The sequence below is a fragment of the Pinus tabuliformis genome, chromosome 5_2, assembly GCF_031772625.1.
Source record: "Pinus tabuliformis cultivar Carrire ecotype Pingquan chromosome 5_2, CPIR1, whole genome shotgun sequence".
NCBI classification, from domain to species: Eukaryota; Viridiplantae; Streptophyta; class Pinopsida; order Pinales; family Pinaceae; genus Pinus; species Pinus tabuliformis.
Genome location: NC_142306.1, coordinates 848,603,047 through 848,629,420, shown reverse-complemented (window position 1 = coordinate 848,629,420; position 26,374 = coordinate 848,603,047). Strand labels below are relative to the sequence as shown.

The 26,374-nt window shown below is 35.3% G+C and overlaps 1 pseudogene; it reads left to right on the top strand.

Moving 5' to 3' along the window:
• The window catches only part of LOC149161958 (uncharacterized), a 113,550-nt pseudogene that overhangs the window by 59,877 nt on the left and 27,299 nt on the right, over positions 1-26,374 (top strand).

Sequence of the window (26,374 nt, the reverse complement as noted above, 5' to 3'; positions counted from 1 at the left end):
ACCCTTTATGACTTATGACACCTTCACGCTCCGCGACCACAAAATGTGGAGCTTTACAAGTTTATTACAAATTTTGACCAAAACATGGGCTTTTAGCTCCAAAACTGTCCTTGGGGGATCCTGTTCCCAACAACTCATTTCCTTTAGAAGAAATTTCTATTCATTTGAATTGTACTGTAGTTATATGTAAACAATTATTACATTTACAAGTAAATCAAATTTCTTTAGAAGAGAATTTTGCATGATTACCTCCGAATAATAGGATATTTTTCACAGGTCTTTTGATGTTGATATGATTTCTTTGTGGTACAAAAGTTGTTCCAAAGAAAATAATGGAGCTTATGAATGTTCAAGGATTGACATGAGAAAATGTTGCAAGCCATCTACTTGTGTAGTTTGAGTTTCTACCATATCTTTTACATATCTAAAACCGAGTCAACTTTCATGCTTAGATTTTGGATTTCAATCTCTAGATATGTTGCATTCTTCTTCTTTTTTTATGATTTTGTTGTTTCTTTTGTATTTTGTATGATACAGTGATGTTAGCAAATGGAAAAACAAGTGTTGTGATGAAGGGGATAACTCATGGGGCTTTTGATTACTCGATGAAGCCTGTCTGACTTGAAGAAATAAAGAATATATGGAAAAAATTTGTGAGAAAAAGGAGTACAAAGAGAAAGGATCATGAAAAACTGGACCATGGAGATGCAAATGACAAGTTTAATCATGGACTAGAGGATGGAGAACATGGGTCTAGTGCCAATGATGGAACAAATTGTAGTTGGAATCTTAACATGAAGAGAAAAGAACAAAATGATGATGAGGATGACAATGCAAATGAACATGATATGGAAGACCCTTCAACATAAAAAAATCCAAGAGTTGTTTGGTCAGTGGAGTTGCATCAACAATTTGTAAATGTTGTTAATACATTGGGAATAGACAGTAAGAAACCTTCCTATTCAAAATTTTAACTTTGAAAATTTATCTTTTCAATGTATGACCATTGACATAACGAGTTACTTATTACCAGAATGTATTTCTTTGCTACGCATTTCCTCTAGAAGCAATTTATATTCATTTGAATTGGACTGTAGTTATATGTCAACAATTATTACATTTACAAGTAAATCAATTTTCTTTAGAGGAGAATTTTTCATGATTACCTCCAAATAATAGGATATTTTTCACAAGTCTTTTGATGTTGATATGATTTCTTTGTGGTACAGAAGTTGTTCCAAAGAAAATATTGGAGATTATGAATGTTCAAGAATTGACATGAGAAAATGTTGCAAGCCACCTACAGGTGTAGTTGAGTTTCTACCATATTTTTTACACATCTAAAACCAAGTCAAATTTCATGCTTAGATTTTGGATTTCAATCTCTAGATATGTTGCATTTTTTATTTATTTATGATTTCGTTGTTTCTATAGGTATCTTTGATCTCTAATTTAAATATGTTTATAGCTTGATTAAACAGAGAAATCACACGTGACTCACATATTTGCCTGAATTGATTAACATTAAAGCTTGTTTTTTGATGGTGTGTATTTTTTTTTGAATAATATGTGGAAGTATAGATTGTACTTGAAAAGGATTAGTGGCATGGCTAGTCAGTAGGGTAGCATGGGAAATGCATTTGGAGGAGGCAAAGAATCTTTGTTTTCTTCTCTTTGCCAAGTGGATGGAATTGGTGATTTGCAAGTTCCTGCTTAATCTGGTCAACTATCTACTCGTTCTCTTGAATCATTGCAAGAAGGGGTTCTGAGTAGATTAAATGCTTTAGTAGTCTTAGGATTTCCAGGTCTAAACCCATATGGAATTCTCCAATTTTCCTCTCTTCCATGACTTGGGAGTAATAAAAGAATTGGAAGATCTCAAGGAATTGCACCTGTAAACAATCCAGGGACTACATTTCCTTGTTTATCAACTAAAATTGAACTAGATCAATTACAAAAAATTACTATATTTGGAGATATAAGTTCTCCTGTGAACGATCCTGAAGGATTTCACACAATGTAGTGGTAGCTGATAGCTACAAATAGTCTTCCTATTGGCCTAGGTGGAGGTAGCAGTGGCAACATCTCTGTGAATTCAACAAATAATGCTTTTGTGTTGCAATTGATGCAACAATAGAAGCAGAAGCATGGAAGGGGTTTGGCCACCTTAACCACTGAAAGAACCATTGGTCAAAGATTGGGGGCAAGTGATATTAACATGGTAAGCTCTTCTTAACTAAATAATATTAATATAAATAATTGGATCTGTGACAATTGTGTAGCAGTGTCAGGGTTAGAAACAAATGCATGTTCAATGGGTGGCCCTCTAAGTAGTACATGTTCAGGTGTGCGTAATTTAAGGGAAATCCTTTTAAATGCCTCGAATGTTGATTGTATGTCAATGGAAATTTATGTTCCTCCTTTCAATTCCCTTGTAGGGCCTAACCCTCATCATCTTAACCCAACAAAAGATATCTTCCTTTCCTCTATTAATGCAGTGAATAACAGCACTAGGAACATAAGTGAAGTTGTGCCATCTGACAATAGAAGACCTGAGCTTCCAATTCTTGGTAATATGAATGTTGGTCTTAGACAGGGTATGAATCAGATTATAAAGAAGACACACAAAATCATAATCAATATTTGGGAACCATTTCAAATCCTCTATTAAGTACGCAGTTGAGATGGGCATCTCTTCTTAATCAGAAATTTGTGGGAACATATATTGCTCAATTGCAGGGGCAGAACACTAGTTTTTTTATAAGAATATAAATTAGGATTTCAAACTCAGATTGACATGAGAAAATTTTGCAAGCCACCTACAAGTGTAGTTGAGTTTCTACCATATTTTTTACACATCTAAAACCAAGTCAACTTTCATGCTTAGATTTTGGATTTCAATCTCTAGATATGTTGCATTCTTTCTTTTCTTATGATTTCGTTGTTTCTATAGGTATATTTGATCTCTAATTTAAATATGTGTATAACTTGATTACACAAAGAAATCACATGTGACTCACATATTTATTTGAATTGATTAACATTAAATCTTTATTTTCTATGTTGTGTATTTTTTTTTAATAATCTATGGAAGTATAGGTTGTACTTGAAAAGGCTTAGTGGTGTGGCTAGTCAGCAGGGTAGCATGGGAAATGCATTTGGAGGAGGAAGAGAATCTTTGTTTTCTTCTCTTTGCCAAGTGGATGGAATTGGTGATTTACAAGTTCTTGCTTAATCTGGTCAACTGTCTGCTCATGCTCTTGAATCATTGCAAGCAGGGGTTATAGGTAGATTAAATGGTTTAGTAGGCTTGGGTTTGCAAGGTCTAAACCCCTCTATAATTCTCCAATTTTCCTCTCTTCCAAGACTTGGGAGTAATAAAATAATTGGAATATCTCAAGGAGATGCACCTATAAACAATCCAGGGACTACATTTCCTTGTTTACCAACTTAAACTGAACTAGATCGATTACAAAAAAATAACAAATTACTAGATTTGGAGATATAAGTTCTCCTTTGGATGATTGTGAAGGATTTCACACAGTGAAGTGACAAATTACAACTACAAATAGTCTTCCTGTTGGCCTGGGTGGAGGTAGCAGTGACAACATCTCAGTGAATTCAACAAATAATTCTTTGGTGTTGCAATTGATTGAACAATAGAAGCAGAAGAATGGAAAGGGTTTGGCCACCATAACCACTGAAAGAACTGTTGGTAAAATATTGGGGGAAAGGTACATTAACATGGTATCTCTTCTCAACTACGTAATACTATCGTAAATAATGGAAATGCGATAATGGTGCAACAATGTCAAGGTTAGCAACAAATGCACGTTCAATGGGTGGCCCTCTAAGTAGTACATGTTCAAGTGTGCAAAATTTAAGGGAAATCCTTTTAAATGCCTCGAATGTTGATTTTATGTCAATGGACATTTTTGTTCCTCCTATCAACTCCCTTTTAGGGCCTAACCCTCATCATCTTAAAAACAACAAAATATATCTTCCTTTCCTATATTAATGTAGTGAATAACAACACTAGGAACATAAGTGAAGTTGTGTCATCTAACAATAGAAGACCTGAGCTTCCAATTCTTGGTAATATGAATGTTTGTCTTAGATAGGGTATGAATCACATTATAAAGAAGATACACAAAATCATAATCAAGATTTTGGAACCATTTCAAATCCTCTATTAAGTACGCGGTTGAGTTGGGCATCTCTTCTTAATCAGAAGGTTGTGGGAACATATATTGCTCAACTACAGGGGCAGAACACTGGTTTTTGTGATCAAAGGATGAATTTTCATTTCACGCTCGGATTGACATGAGAAAATGTTGAAAGCCATCTACAGGTGTAGTTGAGTTTCTACCATATTTTTTACACATCTAAAACTGAGTCAATTTTCATGCTTAGCTTTTGGATTTCAATCTCTAGATATGTTGCATTCTTACTTTTTTATGATTTTGTTTTTTCTATAAGTATCTTTGATCTCTAATTTAAATATGTGTATAGTTTTATTAAATAGATAAATCACACATGAATCACATATTTGTCTGAATTGATTAACATTAAATCTTGTTTTTTGATGGTGTGTATTTTTTTTTTAATAATCTATGGAAGTATAGATTGCACTTGAAAAGGCTTAGTGGCATGGCTAGTCAGCAGGGTAGCATGGGCACTGCATTTGGAGGAGGCAGAGAATATTTGTTTTCTTCTCTTTTCTAAGTGGATGGAATTTGTGATTTGCAAGTTCTTTCTTAATCTAGTCAATTGTCTACTCGTGCTCTTGAATCATTGCAAGCAGGGGTTCTGGGTAGATTAAATGGTTTAGTAGGCTTGGGTTTTCTAGGTCTAAACCCCTCTGGAATTCTCCAATTTTCCTCTCTTCCAAGACTTGGGAGTAATAAAATAATTGTAAGATCTCAAGGAATTGCACCTGTAAATAGTCTAGGGACTACATTTCCTTGTTTATCAACTGAAATTGAACTAGATCAATTACAACAAAAACAACAAATTACTAGATTTGGAGATATAAGTTCTCCTGTGGACGATCCTGAAGGATTTCACACAATGAAGTGGCAACTGATAGCTACAAATAGTCTTCTTGTTGGCCTGAGTGGAGGTAGAAGTGGAAATATCTCTGTTTTGGTGTTGCAATTGATGCAACAGTAGAAGCAGAAGCATGGAAAAGGTTTGGCCACCTTAACCATTGAAAGAATTGTTGGTCAAAGATTGGGGGAAAGTGATATTAACATGGTAATCTCTTCTCAACTACCTAATACTAATGTAAATAATGGGAACTGCGATAATGGTGCAGCAGTGTCAAGGTTAGCAACAAATGCACGTTTAGTGGGTGGCCCTCTAAGTAGCACATGTTTAGGTGTGAAAAATTTAATGGAATCCTTTTAAATTCCTCGAATGTTGATTTTATATCAATGGACATTTTTTTCTTCCTGTCAATTCCCTTGTAGGTCCTAACCCTCGTCATCGTAACCCAACAAAATATATCTTCCTTTCCTCTATTAATGCATTGAATAACAACACTAGGAACATAAGTGAAGTTCTGCCATCTGACAATATAATACATGAGCTTCAAATTCTTGGTAATATGAATGTTGGTCTTAGATAGGGTATGAATCAAATTATAAAGAAGACATGCAAAATCATAATCAATATTTGGGAACGATTTCAAATCCTCTATTAAGTACACAGTTAAGTTGGGCATCTCTTCTTAATCAGAAAGTTGTGGGAACATATATTTCTCAACTGCATGGGCAGAACACTAGTTTTTGTGATCAAAAGATGAATTTGGATTTCAAACTCCCACTGAATACACTTGTTCCAGGGATTGGTGGACGATGTGAAAGTGAGTAATCCACTGTAGACAGTCAAATGAAGTTGAGGGAAGGTTATCTGATAGATCATGTAAATATGGAGAATGGATTTCTTTCAGAAAATGTCAATTCTAGAGATGAACTTATGAGCATTTTATTTAGACAAGTGTCCTCTTGCAAACACTCCTGAGATGCATTATAACCTAAGGTACAATATAACATTGCAAGTTGAGTCTTACCCTTATGCCCTTTTTTATGATTATAGATTAGCATGTACTAATACAATTTGAAATGAAATTGATTACAATTTACATGGCTTGTAGTCATATTAGCCTGCCCTTTACGTTTTTTGCCAATGATTGAGCCTATGCTTGTTTTTTTTGGCAAATTTGACTTCCATATTTTTCCTTAATCTAGTTTTTTTTATGTGGATTATTTCCTAGATATATGTTTCTGTAAAGTGGTTTTGACTTTGTAGCAGGCGGGGGAGCCATCCCCCCCCCTCAAATACGCTCCCAAGCATGCTCCCTTCGAGAGCGCATTGGGAGAAACGTCAGGAATCACCAAAATTTTATAAAAACTATATAAAATCCTATGAAACCCTCAAGGTGTAATTATGTAAATAGAGGTAAGCATTATTTTTTAAAATAAATATAGTTAATCACATGATAAGATGATGATGCAAAGAGTCCTTAACCACTGAATGAAAGGATTAAAGATTTAAAAGAGTATTTCATGCTCATCCATAAACTTCCTCTGCTAAGAGGTATTGCAAAGAGATCTTATACATGTTCTTGGTCTCAAAGAGAGACCTGTCTCACCTTTTGCAGTATAATCAGATTCCTTCTTAAGGCCATTTTCTGAAGGACTAGTTGAATAGTCCATCCCATCAACCTTGGTTCGCCTTCTAACTTAGATTTCACTTGCTTTATTGATTTCATTACCACTGGAATTCGTAGTAAGTACCTCCGTGAAAAGGTGATCATAATAGCTCGTAAGGAACCTTCACCTCTTCCACCCTTTTTGGCCTTATTCAGTAGATCTCCATTCAAGAAAAACTTAGACATTCTATTTACATATTGAGGTACACCATTTGCATAAGTTTGTGGCAAGGTAAATGGTTCACCTTTTGTATGTAGTCCATTTTCTGTTTTGTGTATCTTCATCTTTGTTCCTTCAGTACTCTCCTGTGATGGTGAAAGACCATAATAACCTCTTAAGAGACTCATTGCAAGAGAAACCAGTCTCTTCTGAGACTCCTTTGTCTTAGAGACATTTGTGGAATCAAAAGAATTATTCTTGTATGATGAGCAAATCCCATAACATGGTGGTAATCGAGAAGTAATAGAGTTGCACATAAATCCAAGCACATTATTAAAGACTAACAACGTGGAGTGAGTGCACTTACCTTGAAATTTAAGACAATTAATAATGTATAGGCATAATGTAACCAATGAATTTCATGTTGATTAAATTTTAAAAGACTAACACTCTCATTGCTAAACATAGGAACAAAGTGTGGTCCACTCTACCAATTTCCCAGAATAAAAAGTAAAATACTTGACAAGCAATTTTAAACAGGTACCCATGAGTTCTTCACTTTGAAACCAGAATGATAGTCTATAGTCACTTCAAAGTTAGCACAACACAAAAACCAGGGCATGATAAGATAAACCATGCAGGGAATACTGTCCAAGAAGATTGGTAGGAACAATTTTAATAAATGAGAACATCTAAAATTCATTAAGGATGATATCCTATATTAACACAAGTGGGTCTCAGAACCAACATCCTTGATTTGCCTGCAAGAATTCTGGGCAAGTATGATTGTCAAAAGCTGACTGTGATCAATTTCTGATTTTTTATAGATTTAGTTGTCATGAAGAACATACAAGTTAGGTTATGATGGTTGTCTGTAAGAAATAAGATATTAGTAAGATAATTTGGCTATAAAATATTCCAGCACATATTTCCTATGATAATAGAGAATGGGCTCACTGGTTATGGTTTGGAGGCATGGTAACTAACAAGTCCTTCTAATGGTTATAGAGGAAGTTGGAAGACAGATATGCGGAACAGTCCTAAAGAAACTATACCTCACAAATTTTCCTTCCACATGATAGTGGCTTAGTATCAAGGAAATGGATATTAGACATCACAATGAAAATAGAAGGATCACACATCGTGAGACTGGTGGTCGTCCACTCCAAAAAGATTCAGTCTTGCATGGCATTGGTAGTAATTTCCCTAATAACATAGATTCCATCACTAATAATTATATACCCAAGTAGTAAACCGCAAGGCTCATACCATCCTAATTCAACAACATTCTATTTTTGGATAGCATTAAAATATCGTCCTTAACTACATTTTAACATTTAAAAAAAATTCCCATCCGTATAAGGCCAATTTATTTGAAAGAGTACTATTTCTACAATGAGGTTTTATGTATATTGAGACTTTTAGCTACACTACTTCTAATCATCTTGTAGTAAATAAGGGGCAGCACCACAAATCACCATCACAACCTATATTACCAGATTCATCTATCACGGTAAGACATGTTGTTGATTCAACATAGTTAATTGAGTTGTATCTTGCGAGTCATGACTATTTGAGAGATGTAACAGTTGAAAATATATTTTTCTTTTATTTTGTTTTCATTTCATTCCCTATATGTGGGTTGAAGTAAGTCACCCAAGACATGTGCCTTTGCTAATTTGTCTTTAATTAATTGGTGGTATTTGAAAATATGCCTTGGATCATTGTTTCTCTATGTTGGAAGAGACACGCGTGACTTCAATTCTAAGCCATTTCAAATGTAACATGTTGCATTGTTTAAGTATTTTCTCTTTTTTTTTTTTCTAGTATTCCCTTGGATGAACTATTAATCATTCATGTTATTTGTTGGTTGGCCACACTGGAGACTCTACGAAGCCTTAGATGAAGCCTCATGATCCCTCTCATATTGAATTCAGGTAATGATAATGTGAACTTGAGTGGGACATATAAACATTTCATCCTAGTGAGCATGCATATACGTATGGATTTAGGACCAACAACTACAAATCCAGGTCCAAATTTGTAACAATCTCCTTATTTGCCTAATATTGAACATAATTTCATGGAAAAGATTGCAAGAATTGTTGAAAGTCTAAAAAAAAATTACATGAAAACATTATTTGTTCTATCATCACAAATGTCTGTTGGGAAATCCATTAGAGAAACTTACCCCATTGACTTGGATCAAGAATTCAATGAATCTTCTAAATCTCCAATAGAAAATACTGAACAAGACATAACACTTCCAAAGGATTTTAGCATGGTTATACCCCTCTCATAGAGTTTTTCAAATGAGAATACCACAATCAAAGAAAATCATTTGAATCCTTCGATTGATGTGGATCATCTCTTGGAAGAGCTAAGTGAAGAGCAACGATCTTCAAACCAGCAGGAATGAGTAGAGAGAATTGATGAAAAAAATATATATTTAGCGCCAAGAAACTTTTCCTTGTTTTGAACAATGATCACACTTTTAAATTCAGCTAAGGTTTCATAAAAATATAAACCATCTTGTTATACTTTTGGTGATTCCTAGGAAAAAAGGGATGTGAAGTAAATGAACTAATTCATGATAATGGGAGTATATAAATGTTGCTAATTCATGATTATTTTTGTCCAACAATTTATTGAAATAGATCATGTGCACGAGGAAATGCTAAGGAAGGAGGAGCAAGACGTCCCAAGTTTTTGAAATGCCCAAGTTTGTTGAAAGCCTCTACCTTGCCCTATCTATATACTTTTAGCAGAGAATTTATTTTTAAGATTCCTCTTAGTCTAAGTTATGCATGAGATACAATCTTAGGCTCAACTACTAAACACAAGAATTTCACTTTTTTTACTGAAGTGAATTACAAAATGAATTAGTTTTCCAAAAATTGAATTATTTTTTAAAATTATCTCAAACTAATTCTTATGTTCACACTAAACCTATGCAAAAGTGCATGTCCAAGCTATAATTCTCAATAGTGAGGTTTTTGGTACCTCAAAAAGTGTAAAGTAAATCACCATTAATGGCGGAAATGAGCAGAAAATATATTGGAAAAATGCATCTTTACCATCAAATATGGTTAATATGATTGATTGGCCATCATAGATCACAAATCATCTATATTCAAAAATTATTTTTGACAATTTGTTTCTTTTGGAAATTGCCTTAATAGTTCACTGCGCCATATAATTATTACATGTAACCCCTCTAAATCAACTTGTGTGTTTAAGTTTAAGAGAGACACATCACATATATTTAAGTGATATACTTGTGTAAACTGATCCCTACATAGATGAAATGTAAGGGATACAGTGCTTGGCTAAACTCCTCCACTATGTATTTATTTCCCTAGTAGGTTGCTCAGCAAAATTTAGAAGTGAGCTTCAACAATATTAGTCCACTGTCTCAATATAAATTCCTATTTTTATTTTTTTTTAATGTAAATTCTCCATGAACTCTTTGTAGTCACATTGAAGTTTCTTCACATTTTTCTCTATATTTTCCATGAACTCTTTGCAGTTATATTGAAGTTTCTCTGAATAAAATTTCTAAAACATTGATGATGGAGTTTTAGTGATTTAAAAATTCCAAATGCATTTGATTTATGTTTTTTCTTGAAGCCCAACTATACTAAATGTTGGAACAAATAGTAAATCACGTTACCACTAAAGCTTGTGTGGATTTTCATCGTTGTTTGTAGCACCATGTTTGCCTCAATGGTGTTTTATTAGCAATTTTGATGGGTGTTTTGTCCTGGTTTATTTTTATCAATTTTGATGGGTGTTTTGTCCTTGTTTATTTTTAGCAATTTTGTCAGGTATTTTGTCTAATTTGCAGAGAGAAATATTGTAGACTGGAAGCTGGAAACTGTATTAATACTTGCATGGAGCATTGGGCCTATCTCAAGTTTCAATTGTTGGCTAGGATCCCTTCACTCAAATTTTGATGTTGCCCCACTTTTGTGGGATGGCACTATGAACAGGTAAGAATAAATTGATCTCAACAATAAAGAGAAAATGTATTGTTAGAATTTATTCTCAAAGATACGACTTTTATTGAAACTTGCAATATGTTTTGAATTTGAACTTTGAGTTAAATCCATAATTGCACATAAATGGTAAATGGTAGAGTTTTTGTACAAAGAAATTTCAAACTGTTTGTGATAATTTCATTGGAATATAATGCTATCAAAATTTCAATACCCCATGTAGAATGTGTGCTAAGGAGAAAAGTGAGAAAAGATAAATTACAAGTAACAATGGTAATCTTAGTGTCCCTATGAGATGAGTTGAATGTGAAGAGTTTTTGGAGGTGAGATATGTTTCTTACATATGTGGAATTGTTAATCAAAGGATAAGTAGAACTATCTATAAAACGTAGTGAACATAATCTTATTTTCTAATGTGAGAGTCAATAATAGCTCCAAAACAAGAGACTGTTATCGATAGTCTTCTCATCTTGAAAAAGCACGTCCCTGATGGGTATTGCCTCCTTATATGTCAATGGTGGATTGGAAGAGATTCCTTCAACTTCCTCCTCCACTTACACTATTTCTTCTATTGTGACCTTGAGAGTGTCTTTCTATGATGGGGATGAGTATCTCTTATCATGATGTAATATATGCTTTTATCTTTGAAAAATACCTCATATATTTCCAAATGTAGATCACTAAAACCGTGAACCTCATCTATCCACAACTCTTGGCACAATATAGTAGCTTGCCCCACCACCACCCTCCCCCAAGGCACCAATATTTTATCATTGAGCTATTTCCTTTACCTCGAATATCAAGTGAGTCATGGTCAATTGCCTCCAACTTCCTTCTAGAAATTCTCAAACATGGTCTCACAAACACACTCTACAATAATGTGTGTGCGCGTTATGTGCAACTTTAGTAAAAAGAAGACTTAAGTAAAGATTACTAAAAATCCAACACATTCCTTCCAAGAAATATTAGATAAGAAAACCTCTAAGATAGGAGGGAATGCATTTCTCAACAACTAAGTAGTAGGAAACTCCTCCCCCACCAATATTTCACCATTAGAAATATAAACCAAAACACCTTAGAAATGCCTCAAAAACTAGAAATATTTCCAAAGCACATATTTCTCTTTCCAACCTATAGGGGTGTTTCCAATCCCCCTAATTGTTGATTATGCCTTTGTTTATAAAAGGAAAGAAAAATAATACGAAATAAAACCACTTGTAATTTTTAATGATAGGAAAAATACCTTGAAAGTTAGTTAATTTCAAGAATTTTTGGCATGTTTTGTTCATTTATGTACAAATACAACCTACATAACTACCACCATGCTCTACATATGAGGACAAAGAGATACATATCATGGAAAAATTCAGCCCCTAAGTGTGGCAATGTTTGTAATAAAGTAGGGGAAGAACTTTTCGGATAATTTCAGTGGAATTTAGCCCTAAGTTGGAAACTCTTAATGATTGTAACACTAAGTTTATTTTTTTCGATTTTTGAATAGCCAAATAATCTATAAGGCTAATTTTGGACATTTTAAAATGCAAGGCTATATGGGACTCAACATATAAATTATTTTTTTATTAATTTCTTGACTATGTTAATCTTTATAATTTTCTTGACAATTTGCTATTATAAAATATATATAGTCTACTTTAGATTATATTCTAGTGTTCATTGTCTTTCATATCTTATATTTTGCATTGTATCTTCTTTCGTTTTCAGAAGTGGAACTCAGTATTGATGGGAAGAAGCAATAATTGAAGAAAGAGGATAACAATGCCTTGGCAACACAGTATGAATTCATTTGCTAATATACTTTTTTTGAAATTCATTAGCCATTAGTAACATAGTATGAATTCATTTTCTAATCTGCTTGTTTTGAAATTCATATTGTGTTTCCATTAGTAACTAATATGCTTGTTTTGAAATTCATTTTCTAATATTTTACACAATTTTTTATGTATGTTGTTTTAAATTTCTACCATCATATCAATTTCATGAATAAAGGATTGCTTATTGTTGTTAAATAGATGATTGTGCAAGAACTACCTCCAAATTCAACTGTGAAGGATTTTCTAGAAAAAATAGTGTATGGTATTTCACTTTGTACGTCATATGGTTTTCCAATACAAGAGGAGATGAGACACTTGAGCCATTAACTTTGGAAATGTTTCGAGTAGGGATTACTATGGTTTTTAATGTTGTGATTCTTTCACCTCATGGTTATTTTGGGCAAGAAAATGTTTTAGGAATGATAGACAAGACACCGGTAGACAGGTAAACATAATTTTTATAAATGCAATGTCCATTCCATGATATCCTATATTTTTTATTTGATTGTATTTTAAATACTTCCTTTGATTTTGTTTTGTCTTTTAACTATGAAATTGAAAATACTTGGTATCATGTCCATTTAAACATCCAAATATTGAAGATGAGATTAGTATTACACGATATTAATTGAAATCCTTTTCGTTGTTTTGTGTTAAAATATTTTCATGGCTATTAGAAAAGTTTACTTTCATGTTGTTATTTGAGCACAAGTTTTCTATATACTTGACAAAGTTCATGCGTTATAGAATGAAATGTTCTTGCGAATAAAAAGACAAGGATTAAACATGACACCTCATATTATTTGTTTTCACAAATTATCCACGTCTTCAGATTTTTAGCATGTAAGTTTCTATGAAAGTTAAATACTAAGTTATTAAGGTGTTCTTTTCTATGATGATGTTTTATTTGCTTTGTTTATATAGGTCATCTGGCCACATAGTGGCCACTATCACCCAAGTGAAGAAAACTTGTTCGAGTTTCTTACTTTTATGGGGAAAAATGGCATTGACATTACTGATGTTGAGGTATATGTCGTATAAATATTTTATAGTATACTTTAGTTTATATTCCAGTATTCATCGTCTTTCATGTCTTATACTTTGCATTGTATCTTCTTTTGTTTTCAGGAGAGGAACTGATCAATATTGATGGTAAGAAGTAGGAATTGAAGAAAGAGGAGAACAATAACACTAGAGTGACAAATGCAAAAAGGGAGAGAGAAGAAAATTGGTCTAGTGATACTCTTAGAGCCAATATCTCACATAAGACACACACATAGATATTGATGGTCAAGTCTTCAAAGTTGGTGAATTCACTTGCAATGCCTTGGCAACACAGTGATAATGTTTTGAAGTGATGAAACAATATTTCATGTGTAAATTGTAGTCCAACTAATATTAAGTTGGAAACTCATATTGTAATTCTTGAAATTTTATATAATATAATTTGTGGTTGAAATTATTTATAGTTGCACTTGATATTATTTAGTATTGTAATTAACACATATAACTTTGTGTTTTCATATTAGATGAACATGCACATTGTATGCCATTTTTTTTTAAATTTAGTTGCAAAATCATACTAATTAATTTATGTTGATTAATAATGAATACATAAAATCACTCTAAAACTACCAAATTAGTAGTTTATATTGATTAATGATGAACACAAATAAAATGAATACATGACTAAATTAGTCATTTATAATGATTATTAATGAAAGTAAATGAAATGAATACAAACTACTAAATTAGTCATTTATATAATGAATATGAAACTACCAGAAAAAGATAAATGACTACTGCAAATGATAAATTTGTGATTACAAATGATGACTAAATTTTGCATATATACGACTATTAGTAGCTAATTTACAGTATCTTATAACATGACTGAAATTTAGTCATATTTCTTTTGTCATTAATTGGCTTAAAATGATGACTAAAATTTGCATATATATGACTATTTGTAGCTAATTTACAGTATCTTATAAGACGACTAAGATTTTGGTCATATTTCTTTGGTCATTAATTGACTTTCTCGAGTGATCATGTAGTAATATATTTTGTTGTATATTTGGTCATTAATTGTGGAAATTAATGTCTAAATCAATAACTAAATTAATAACCAACTTTATGACTAAATATACTAATAAATGATAAAATTGAGACAACCAATTAATGACTAAGCTAAAAATGACTAAAATTTGGTCGCGTTATAAGATACTGTAAATTAGCTACTATTAGTCACCGACTGAAAAATGGTCTTTTATATGCAAATTTTAGTCATTTTTTTAGTAACTAATTAGCCATTTTGTATTAGTGACAACAAAGAAATTCACATTGTATCCACTAGCAAAAACAACAGTAGAGGCTTAAAACGAAGAATGGATAGATGATGACATTGATATAAGACCAATCTTTGCTACTTCACAAATAGATGAGGAAGATCAAATTTTGAATTTAATGGAAAATAATGAATCTTCATCATATTGTGAATCTAGTCAGAGTTTTCAAGAACAATGCAATATTGAATATTTATCATCCCATCAACTATCCTTGCATTCTATGGAAAAATTTGGCAATTCTACAATTGAAATCTTTCAAGGAAAAACTTTGAATATCAACAATAATTTGGAAGAATTTCAAAAGAAAGAATTAATAAAGATGTTACAAGAACATTCCTCTGCTTATGCATGGGAATATATTGACATGAAGGGAATTGATCCTAATACTTGTATACATCATATCTACATTGAAGAAAATGCCAAACCAATTCGACAACCTCAAAGAAGAATGAATCCAAATCTAAGGGAAATTGTTAAGGAAGAACTACAAAAACTGTTGAATGTCAATTTCATCTATCCAATATCAAACAGTTAGTTGCTTTCACCCTTAGTAATTGTTCCTAAAAATAATGGGAAATGGAGAGTGTGTATTGACTATAGGGAATTAAATAAAGCCACTTTTAAATATGACTTTCCACTTTCTTTCATAGATCAAGTTTTAGATACATTGGCAAGAAAGAATTTTTTTCATTCTTAGATGGTTTAAGTTGGTATAATCAAATCCAAGTAGCCCCAGAAGACCAAGATAAAACTACCTTGTTAGGTAAAATTGACTCGGGGTTTGAGTCAAGGTTGACCTAGTTAAATAGTAGTGGTTTTGGGCACATGGTATAATGTACCCATGGTATTATGGTCTGCGGTATTGCATGAAATGGAGCCTATAAAAGGTTGGGAATACTTCATTGTAAGAGAGGCCTGGAGGTGAGAGGTGAAGGCTCATTTGGCCGGATTGGCCAAGGTTTTGGCCAATGCTAATGAGATCTCATTGGGTTGGGTTTTCCCCCGGATTGGGGTTTTCCAGGATAAATATTATGTGTATAATATTTATGTGTATTTCTAATGGTTATTTTATTATTCCTCTCTATAAATATCAGTAAATATAAGTAATAATTTATCTCTCTGCTATAAAAATTTTAACAACTGGTATCGGAGCTAAGTTGGCTTCAGAAATACATTTTTTTTTTTCCAAGAGTTTGTATTGGCCTAGTAGATAGAGAGATAAATAAGTTTTTCTGGCGGATCTAGATCAAAAGCCATAGTTTGTGAAGTTAAGTTGCACACTATTAGGTCATGAGAGATTCAATGGATGAGGAGGATATGTGCATGTGGATTAATTAATTGATGAACCATGTACCTGAAAAGAACGCCTAGATTTATAGTGGCTGGTGACCCATGTAATTCGGTAGATGGGTTCTTTTTATATGGACATTGATGTAATATGTATAAAGATAGAAAAAAGGGTAAACAAAAAAAAGAAAAAAATTATTATAATGGAGTGAAATTTTTAATTTGCATGTAAATGGGCATACTTTTGTAAGACCTGGTAAGGCATGTGTACCCCTGGGTAATTACCGGTAAAGTCTAGGTTAGACCTAGGTAATAGGGGGATGTCAGGTTAACAAATCCCCGGTAAAAACTTTGAAGGGGGTAAGGGCTAGAGTGAGCGGGATTGTCTCACTTAGCAGGTTTTGGCTGGATTTAGTCAAGGAACCCCAAGTCAAGTTTAAGGGGGGGATTATTAGGTAAAATTGACTCGGGGTTTGAGTCAAGGTTGACCTGGTTAAATAGTAGTGGTTTTGGGCACATGGTATAGTGTACCCATGGTATTATGGTCCGTGGTATTGCATGAAATGGAGCCTATAAAATCCTTGGAATAATTCATTGTAAGAGAGGTTTGGAAGTGAGCGGTGAAGGCTCACTTGGCCGGATTGGCTAGGGTTTTGGCCAATGCTAATGAGATCTCATTGGGTTGGGTTTTTCCTCGGATTTGGGGTTTTTCTGGATAAGTATTATGTGTATAACATTTAGGTGTATTGTTGCTGGTAATTTTATTATTCCTCTCTATAAATCTCGGTAAATCTCAGTAATAATTTATCTCTCTACCATAAATTTCTTAACAAATTACCTGCCCATGGGGAAATTATGATTACCAAGTACTTCCTTTTGGATTATGTAATGCTCCTACAACATTCCAAAGAGCAGTATTAGGCATTGTTTCTAATCTAATTCATGATTGTGTGGAAGTGTATATGAACAATTTTACAGTTTATGGAAATTCTTTTGAAGAAGCTCTTAAAATTTTGGAAACAATTCTCATTAGATGTGAAGAGGAAAATCCCTCATTAAGCCTTGAAAAATGTTTTATGATGTTTACTAAGGGAATTTTTTTAGGACACCATATTTCAGGAAATGGAATTAGAGTGGACACATCTAAAGTAGAAGTTATTTCTAAATTATCAATTCCAACCTTTCAACGATATGTTAGAAGTTTTATTGGTTTCACTGGTTATTATAGAAGATTCATAGAAAAAATTACAAAAATTGCATCTCCACTTTTCAAATTTCTCATAAAAGACTATGAATTCAATTGGAATTCTGATTGGAAAAAGGCCTTTGAATCATTAAAAGAGAAAATCTCTGTAGCACCCATTCGTAGAGGACCAAATTAGGAATTACTTTTTCACATTTCAAATGATGCTTCAGACACAGATTTAGGAGTTGTAATAGGACAAAAATATTTAACTCCATATGCCATTTATTACACCAGAAAAAATTTGACTCCTACAGAGTTAAATTATATTGTCACAGAGAACGATTTTTTATCTGTTGTTCATGCCATCAATAAATTCAGACATTATATTACTGGTTATGAAACTTTTGTACATACTGATCATTTTGCAATTAGATACTTAATGAATAAACTAATTACTAATGGTAGAATCACTAGATGGTTGTTATTGTTGTAAGAGTTTAACATTACTATTTTGGATCGACCTGGAAAACAAAATACAGTTGATGACTTTTCATCAAGGATTCAAAATGATAACAATGACATGCCTATAGGATATAATTTTCTTGATGAATATCTTTTTGCAGTATCTACTAAATCACCATGGTTTACAGATATCGCTAAATATTTGGTTATAGGAAAATTACCATCATACTTGTCTCCTCGAGAAAAAAGGAAGGTAATTCAAATTAGTGCATATTATTCATGGCTAAATGAAGAATTGTATAAAACATGGCTAGATCTAATCATCCGAAGGTGTGTTAGAGAAGATGAAGTATGAGAGATATTGAAATCTTGTCATGATGAGACATGTGGAGGACGCTTCGCTGACAAAAGGACTTCTTACAAAGTCCTTCTCCTAGTATTCTATTGGCCTTCCCTTTTAAAGGATGTTAGGGAGTATGTTAAGAGATGTGATAGATGTCAAAATATGGGGAAACATGTTCCTTTTGATGAGATGCTTTTACAACCTCAGGTACTTATTGAGCTATTTGAAAAATGGGCTCAGGATTTTGTTGGTCCAATCAATCCACCTTCGAGACATAAAAGGTACGTTCTTGTTTGCACTGATTATGTTACAACATGGGTGGAAGCTAAAGAACTTCCTTTTTCTACTGAAAATGTTGTAGTTTCATTTCTTTTTTAGGATATCTTTACTCGTTTTGGTGTCCCAAGAGAAATTGTAACAGATTAAGGTACTCAATTCACATCCAAGTTGGTACAAAACATAATGGAGGAGTGCAAAATCAAACATCGGAAGTCTACTCCATATCATCCTTAAGCAAATAGATAGGTGGAGTCCACTAATAAATTCATTGAAGCAATTATCACTAAAATTGTACATCTGCATAGAAGAGATTGGGCGGAAAAGCTTCCAGAAGATTTATGGGCATACCGTACCACATGGAAAAATACTACAGGGAATATTCCTTATGAGCTTGTTTATGGGAAGTAAGTCCTATTTCCTGTTGAGTTTCAAGTCAAAAATTTCAATACAACAGTAAAATTAGGTCTTGATCTTTTAGAGGCACAAAAACAAAGAATGGAGCAACTAAATGAACTTGATGAGATAAGACAAGATGTAATCCAAAGAACCAGTCTAGTTCAACAACAGAGATCCAGATGGAATGAAAAATACATCAAAGAGATAAAGTTCCAGCTAGGAGATTGGGCATTACTGTTTGATTCAAAGTTCAAATATTTCCAAGGGAAATTTCAAACTCATTGGCTTGGGCCTTATGAGATTGAAACAATCTTTGATAATAGTGCAGTTAGGATCATAACTATTGATGAAGAAAGGACCACTTTTCTTGTGAATGGTCATTGACTGAGAATCTATCATAAGCCATTGACCAAGAATAATTTATCAAATATTTTTAAGATAATACTGAGTTAAAGTTGGTGAAGAAGGATTTTCCTTCTTCTCCAACTTTATCTCCAAAAGTATTTTTCTTTCTAGGAAATAAAAATAAATATTAAAAAAAATGTATAAACTTGAAAACCAACAATGGTTGGCATGTTTATACACAAAATCTAAGGTGGAAATCAATTTTTGACACCTTAAATTTTCCTCATACCTTTTTTAAACCCATCTTCTTTATATCCCACTCTTTATTTTTCAAAAATAAAATAGCTATATAATAACAAAAAATATGCATCTTTTACAGAATTCTGCAGCTAATGTTTGCCAAGAATCACCAATTGAGCAATTGAAGTAGTGAGAAAATTCATTCTTGAAAGCACCTGAAGACATGTTGTAGCGACTGCAACACCCTCCAAAATTTTGGCCCGCATCCAATTTCGGAGGCTCCCATGAGTTTTTACTTGATGTTTGTAAACACTCGGGCTCACCCCATGGGCTCGTGTTAAGTCTTTTCACCCTCCTTTCTTGACCGATCAACGAATAACTTTTTCATGTTGGTAACAATGTCGCGCTTGCAACCATGTTCTAGTCATGCACAAGGTTTCGCTTCTTGTGTACATGTTTTATTCATTATATAAACATCTGTAGCACTCACACACGAATTTGTATGCACTGTAGCACAAAGGTCATCACGGTCGTTCAACGATTCATCACAAGCGTCGCGCTTGTCACTTGCACCGTCGGTCAGTCATGTTGAGCATATGTTGTCTTGATGGTTTGAGGTGTCTTGTCGTCAAATTTACGTTGAGTGTGTGTTCGCAATTGTCACATATGCACAAATTCACTCACTCACACACTTGGTCATTTTGCTGAAGTTCTAACGACCGGATCACCCTCTAATAGTTGGACCTCCACCTTGCAATCAACTCGACTTACTGTCACCCAAAACAACACAAAAGTGTCCAAAAAGCCATTTCAATCTTCCTGTTGGTCAACTAGAGAGTTTGATCGGGCAATGACCCCAGGACTCACTCCCCTAAAAAATTGCACAGAAGTTGTAGACCTTGCCTACTCTGTTGACTGAGAAAACTGCACAGATAGGCCGGACAAACATCAAGTGTCCATTCTTGTCTCCCCTCCAGAATTGCACAGTTTTTCTAGCCAGTCACCAGTAAGCTGACCAGTTTCTCACCCAGAAAAATGCATAGATTTCTGAGAAAGCCCCTCAGCAACCCAACATCCCTCTCAACTAAGAAACTGCCCAAAGTTGTTGAGCAATTTAGCCTCCTAGCAATTGCGCAATTTTTTTTCTCCAGAAAACCCTGCAACCCACTGCTATCTCCCTCTAAGAATTGTGTATTTTTTGCTACCAAGCCTCCTAAAGCCCGTAGCCTACCCCCTCTAGGAATTGCACAGTTTCGTTGCCAAGGTCCTCTGCTACACAAACTGCTTCACCCTAGAAATTGCGCAAATCTTCCCTCCAACCGAGCTAGATCCCGTGGACAGTCACTCTTGATCCGAATTGTTCATCGTAGTCTCCTAGTGACCTCTGCACAATTTTCACCAAAAGTGCCCAGAGCTCGCATCCTAGCTCGAAGCTTGCCTCGCGTAGTTTTGCATCTTTGTCCCCTCTCCTGGTCACCTGCATCCAAAAGCGAATGATCATGCATCATGGTAGACTAGGAGGTTTATGGTTTTGATATCGTCTTGTCATGAGTGACTGCAGATACAGGTACATGAACAAACATGAAGCGACGACAAATGGGATGAACAAGGAGATTACATGCAAAAGGATGTGTCCGCAAACAGAAGAAAAAATGATGCATGCAAAGAGATGGGTTCACGAATGGATTACCATGAAAATATATGTTCATGAACAAATGAACTTACGACATGTGCAGACGGACGAACAAGCGAACATGCGATAATATATTTTCGCTAACGGACGAACATGTCAAGCATGCCAAAGTACAAGGAAAGGAGAAACATGCGCATGCAACATCAAGCGAACCTAATGACCATCGAGGACTCATCACACTTCGCCATGTGGAAGGGAATATTTGATACACCAAGAGGGCATCCATCACTCAGCAACACAGCAGCTTGACATGCACACCATTAGCAACATGAATGTACCATCATTTTCATGTTGAGTTGTGTCATGAGTCATGTTGGCCACATCACTACTATGCGCCATATTGTTGTCAATCAATGTAATGTAACATGGTTTTCCAAGAGATCCACTTGTAATATGAAGATTCATGTAATCTGAAAAGTCATGGAAGTCAAACAGGCATGAGGGAAGTTGAAAAGTCACAAGGGCCAGTTTTACCCTTGGCTATAAATACCCGCTCATTTGTACATCAAAAGGACTTTTCACCTTGAATCCCCCCACATAGCCTTGAGAGTCTATAATATTTTCTTTGAGGAGCGAGTAGTGGCTCCAACGCCCCGCCTACGAGGTTAGTGATGTATGGTGTATCAATGTGTCTTAAAACTTTCGCTTAATTCAGAAGCCTGCTAACAGGCCAACACGTTTTCACACGTGTTGTAATTGTTTGTAAGATTAATCTTGAACACTTGTAATACATGTTGCTTTAACCTGTGTTAAACAATTAAACTCATTCAGCTATTCTAATACATATAATTATGAAAATGTGTTGTATACGTTTTTAACACTGTCCTGCCTGTTATGGTTACCTCCCCGGACACAAACAAAAGCTTTCACGTAAAATTGTTATAACGACCATCGCACTCGTGTGGACTGTCTCACTGGGTGTTGTACGTGTTATCTTCCCTTGTGTATTGTGACTGCCGCATCCATGTGGATTCCTCCTCCGAAATTTATGCATGTCATGTTGTGTTGTGTGTCTCTAACAGAGTTAGGACTTCCTCCCTTCCGACTGGAGACTTACTCCCACCCTCTCTCTCTATTGTGAAAGAACCTTGACACAAGTAACACTAGCACTCACTAGGCATGCGAACCTTGTTGTTCGAAGACAAAGCAGACCACTCTCTCATGCTAACAAGAAAGAGCTAAGGAAAACATTTAAGATAATGGAAACTGGGCCATCATACCGGATGGGACTCCCACACCAAACGGTGTGAGGTCTAGTTGGGACTTCATACAGGGGTGATCCCCTGAACGTTGGCGGGTCCAACACTCTCAACATTTCTGGCCACCAATTGTTTATGGTTGAATGTCCTCTCACACCCACTCATCAATCATCTGGTTAAGGTAATAACTTGCACTCCCTCTCACCTACACACGACTCTGTAGTTGGTTACTTCTCACCTCCCAAGGATGAACAAGAAATTTCATATCAGCACCTTAGCTCCATCCATCCCATCACTCACCAGTTTGTGAAAGCAGTCGAACTGATCCCAGGAATACAACATATTCCATATGCATCAATAAAACTAAAACCAATCCCATATGGGTTGTTGTATCATCAGTGGAAGAAGCAGTTCTTGCCACACTTGAAGGTCTGACAGAAGATGTTGAGAATGGAGAGGAACCTTTGGTATTCAGATAGGGAGAACGAGACACCCTCATGATCTTAGGCTCAAACTCGATATAGGAGGCACAGGCGAAGGTAGCGGAGGAGGAGGAGGTGGAGACGAACCAACAGACTCAAAGTCGAAACCGTTAGATTCTAAAGAAGAGGAGGAGGACGAAGAGAAAGAAGACATGGCCGAACAAAATATGGAATGGATGACTCAAGGACCATTGGCTCTCTTGGTTACTTTGCACAAGATGCCAAAGCGGTCGAAGAGGATGATCACAAAGTTCAATCCTGATGATGATCACTTAGACAACTTCTACCTACAGTTGTAGACTCTTGAGGTACACTACGATGATGTCACATGTAGACTGTTCACATGTACCTTGGATGGTCACATAGCTGCATGGTATCACAACCTTCCTGTCAACTCCATATAGAACTGGGGTATGTTCAAATGTATGTTTTTGGAAAAAAAATTTGATGACAAGACCCCAACCATGTTACTCGAAGAATTGGGAAGCCTGAAGGTGGTGGGAAAAGAAAAGGTAAAATATTTCAATCAGAGGTTTCTGCACGTATTGAATAAGTTTGCAGCAGACACGAAACCTCATGACTCCATCATCGTCGATTACTACACTTTCGCACTACCGACCAACATTGCGCAACTCATCAAAAGAGTTGTGAAACCAACATTATTGGAGAATTGCGAAGTGGAAATCATTTTTGAGAAATACCTGCGCATGATTGGAGTCATCAAGGATGATGAACCAGTAAAGGACTCCAGAGAGGTGAGCTGGAAACCACAAGTTGTGGCAAGCAAGGATAAGGATAGGGAAACAAGTGATATTGAAACCCTTACTCGCCTTGTCAAGAACTTGACAAGAAAAGTGTTTGACCTTAAATAACGAACAACGGACACATGTGTGAGTAGACTACTGCCCAGATGGAGACAAGGAAGCATGTCATTAGGAAGTGACTATCTCCAGATTAAAACTACGTAAAGCTTTGTGTTCTAGCTCGAACAGTGCGGGAGCAACGAGTTTTGTTCGTTTCATGAAGATAATCACTTAAAAAGGTCTTGTTTGGACTGGAAGCGAGTTGGAGGCTCATTATGCAACCACACACTTGACATAGACAATAGTGCACAGGGATAGCCAGGAGATACAAACAATGATGAAGATGTTGCACCGGATCAGGCATAAAGATTTGGGCATGTGGTAAACATGTATCAATGCTTGCAAGAAGTGCAGAAGACAAACACTGAGAAATGTCCCCAAAATAAAAATGATTGTTACAATCTCAGAAGTAAGGGGGTTCCCCTTACAATTGGGGAAGTGAAACAAAATTTTGAACAGCTAAAGAAGGTTGATCCACCAGCCGTCCAAAAGCAGAAAACATAAAGCAAGCCCAGGAAGACACTGACGGATAAGAGTATGTCCATGAGCAAAAAAATGTACAACGTTCCGCTAGACAACACGAATATCAGTCTTATCCCGAACACCTCGGTGAGTCTACCCCCTCTAAATTATAATGTTGTGGATGACATGAAGAAAACTCGCGCAAACATCAGTTTTTTCAAGTTGGCTAAGATCCAAAGTCAGTTGGACATCCTGCTACGCACACTGGGATAGACATCAACAGACAGTGCAACCTCTACCAGCAAGGGAGAAAGCACACCTTCTGGATCACTTTCAACTGTGCTAAACACACTTCGGATGGAAGAAGAAAAAAAATTGCCCTCCATTCCTTCTGTCATTTGAAATATTCAGTTGTAATGTTCAAAATTGTTTGGTTGATTCTAGCGTGGTTGCCAACGACATGCCACTCTCCATTGCTAAAAATATCAATGCGCAATGGAGCAAGACATCTGCTCAGATCATCCAACTTGCTCGAACATTTGTGCCAGCCATTGGCGAAGTTCATGATGTGATCATAATACTAGCTCACGACGGCTGAGTTCACCAATGCATAAACATTGTCGTTGTGGACATACCGAAAGCGTATGGCTTACTACTTAACAGAGATTAGTCCAACAAGTTGAACAGATACTTTGTTATAGATTGGTCACACCTATGGCTTCTGTACAAGGGAAATAACAATCATATCTGGGTGTTATCCGAGAGATACATGAGACACAGTGTCACTCCCATCAATGGCGAGAATGAACTGTGGGCCTTTGTAGAACTCATGTTCGGCAACTGCCTCTTGGAAACAACGTTGGGGTGTTATCTCGCATGACTAGCTTCAACCCCACCAGACATGCAGTTGGGTATCCTTCCTTTCCCAACTGATAGAATTGAAACATGTACAGTGCATAGTAATAGTAGTAGCAGTAGCCGTAGTGGTAGTGTAAGTGTGTCAAACGGTCTATGTACAGACGAGTTGTGGACAATGTATTTCGATGGATCAAAGAGACAGGATGGCTCTGGAGCCAAGTGTGTCTTGCTCGAACCAAATAATAGGAAGCATCTGATTTCAAGCCGCTTGGATTTCGAGTGCATGAACAACATTGTCGAATACAAAGCACTCGTGTTGGGCTTGCAGAAATCCATTAGCCTCAATGCGGTCACACTCAAAGTGGTAGGTGATTCAGAAATAGTGGTACGACAGGTACGTAACACCATTCACTATTTATCACCTCATCTAAAAAGTTACCAAAAAGAGGTATGGCGACTGATCTCTAACTTCCAATAATTTAACATCATTGTTGTGCCAAGAATGTGTATTGCAGTTGTCGATGTCTTGGCAAATGTAGATGCTAACAAGTCACCACTGAGGGAAAAATTTATTGTTGAAATTTTGTATAAGCCTTCTATCCCTAATAACATAACTAAGCTACACATTTTTGGTGATGATAAATAGATATTGCACTTCATGGATAGCGATGATGCCTTCAAGGATGCAGTAGTTTATGAAGATGAGCACGAGTAGCCCTTGCAAGCTAGCGCTGATGGAAAGAAAGACAACCTCATCCACAAGGGTGCGGTTTCTATCAACAAACTCTATGAATTGTAGAGCCACTATCAAGGGTCAAGAAACAACAAAACCCACAGCTCCACCATGAGGAATGAATAGATCAACATGGGAACAGACCATGATATGAAGTTCATTAGTCTTGGTACGTGCTACGCACCACAGCAGTGGTAAGCCTTTGTCCCCTTGTTCAAACAGTACCGGGATGTGTCCGCATGGGCATATGATGACCTAAGTACATACGACATGTGAATAATCCAACACAGTATTCCAATCAAAGAAGGAGTCAAGCCATTGCAGAGAAAATTGGGTAAAACACATATGTTGCTTGAACCCCTTATACAAAAAGAACTGAATAAGTTGTTGGACGTTCGGATCACTTACAAAGTTCGTTATTTTACATGGGTTTCTAATTTAAGTTCTATACGTAAGAAATATGGGGAAATCCACTTATGCATTTATTTCATAA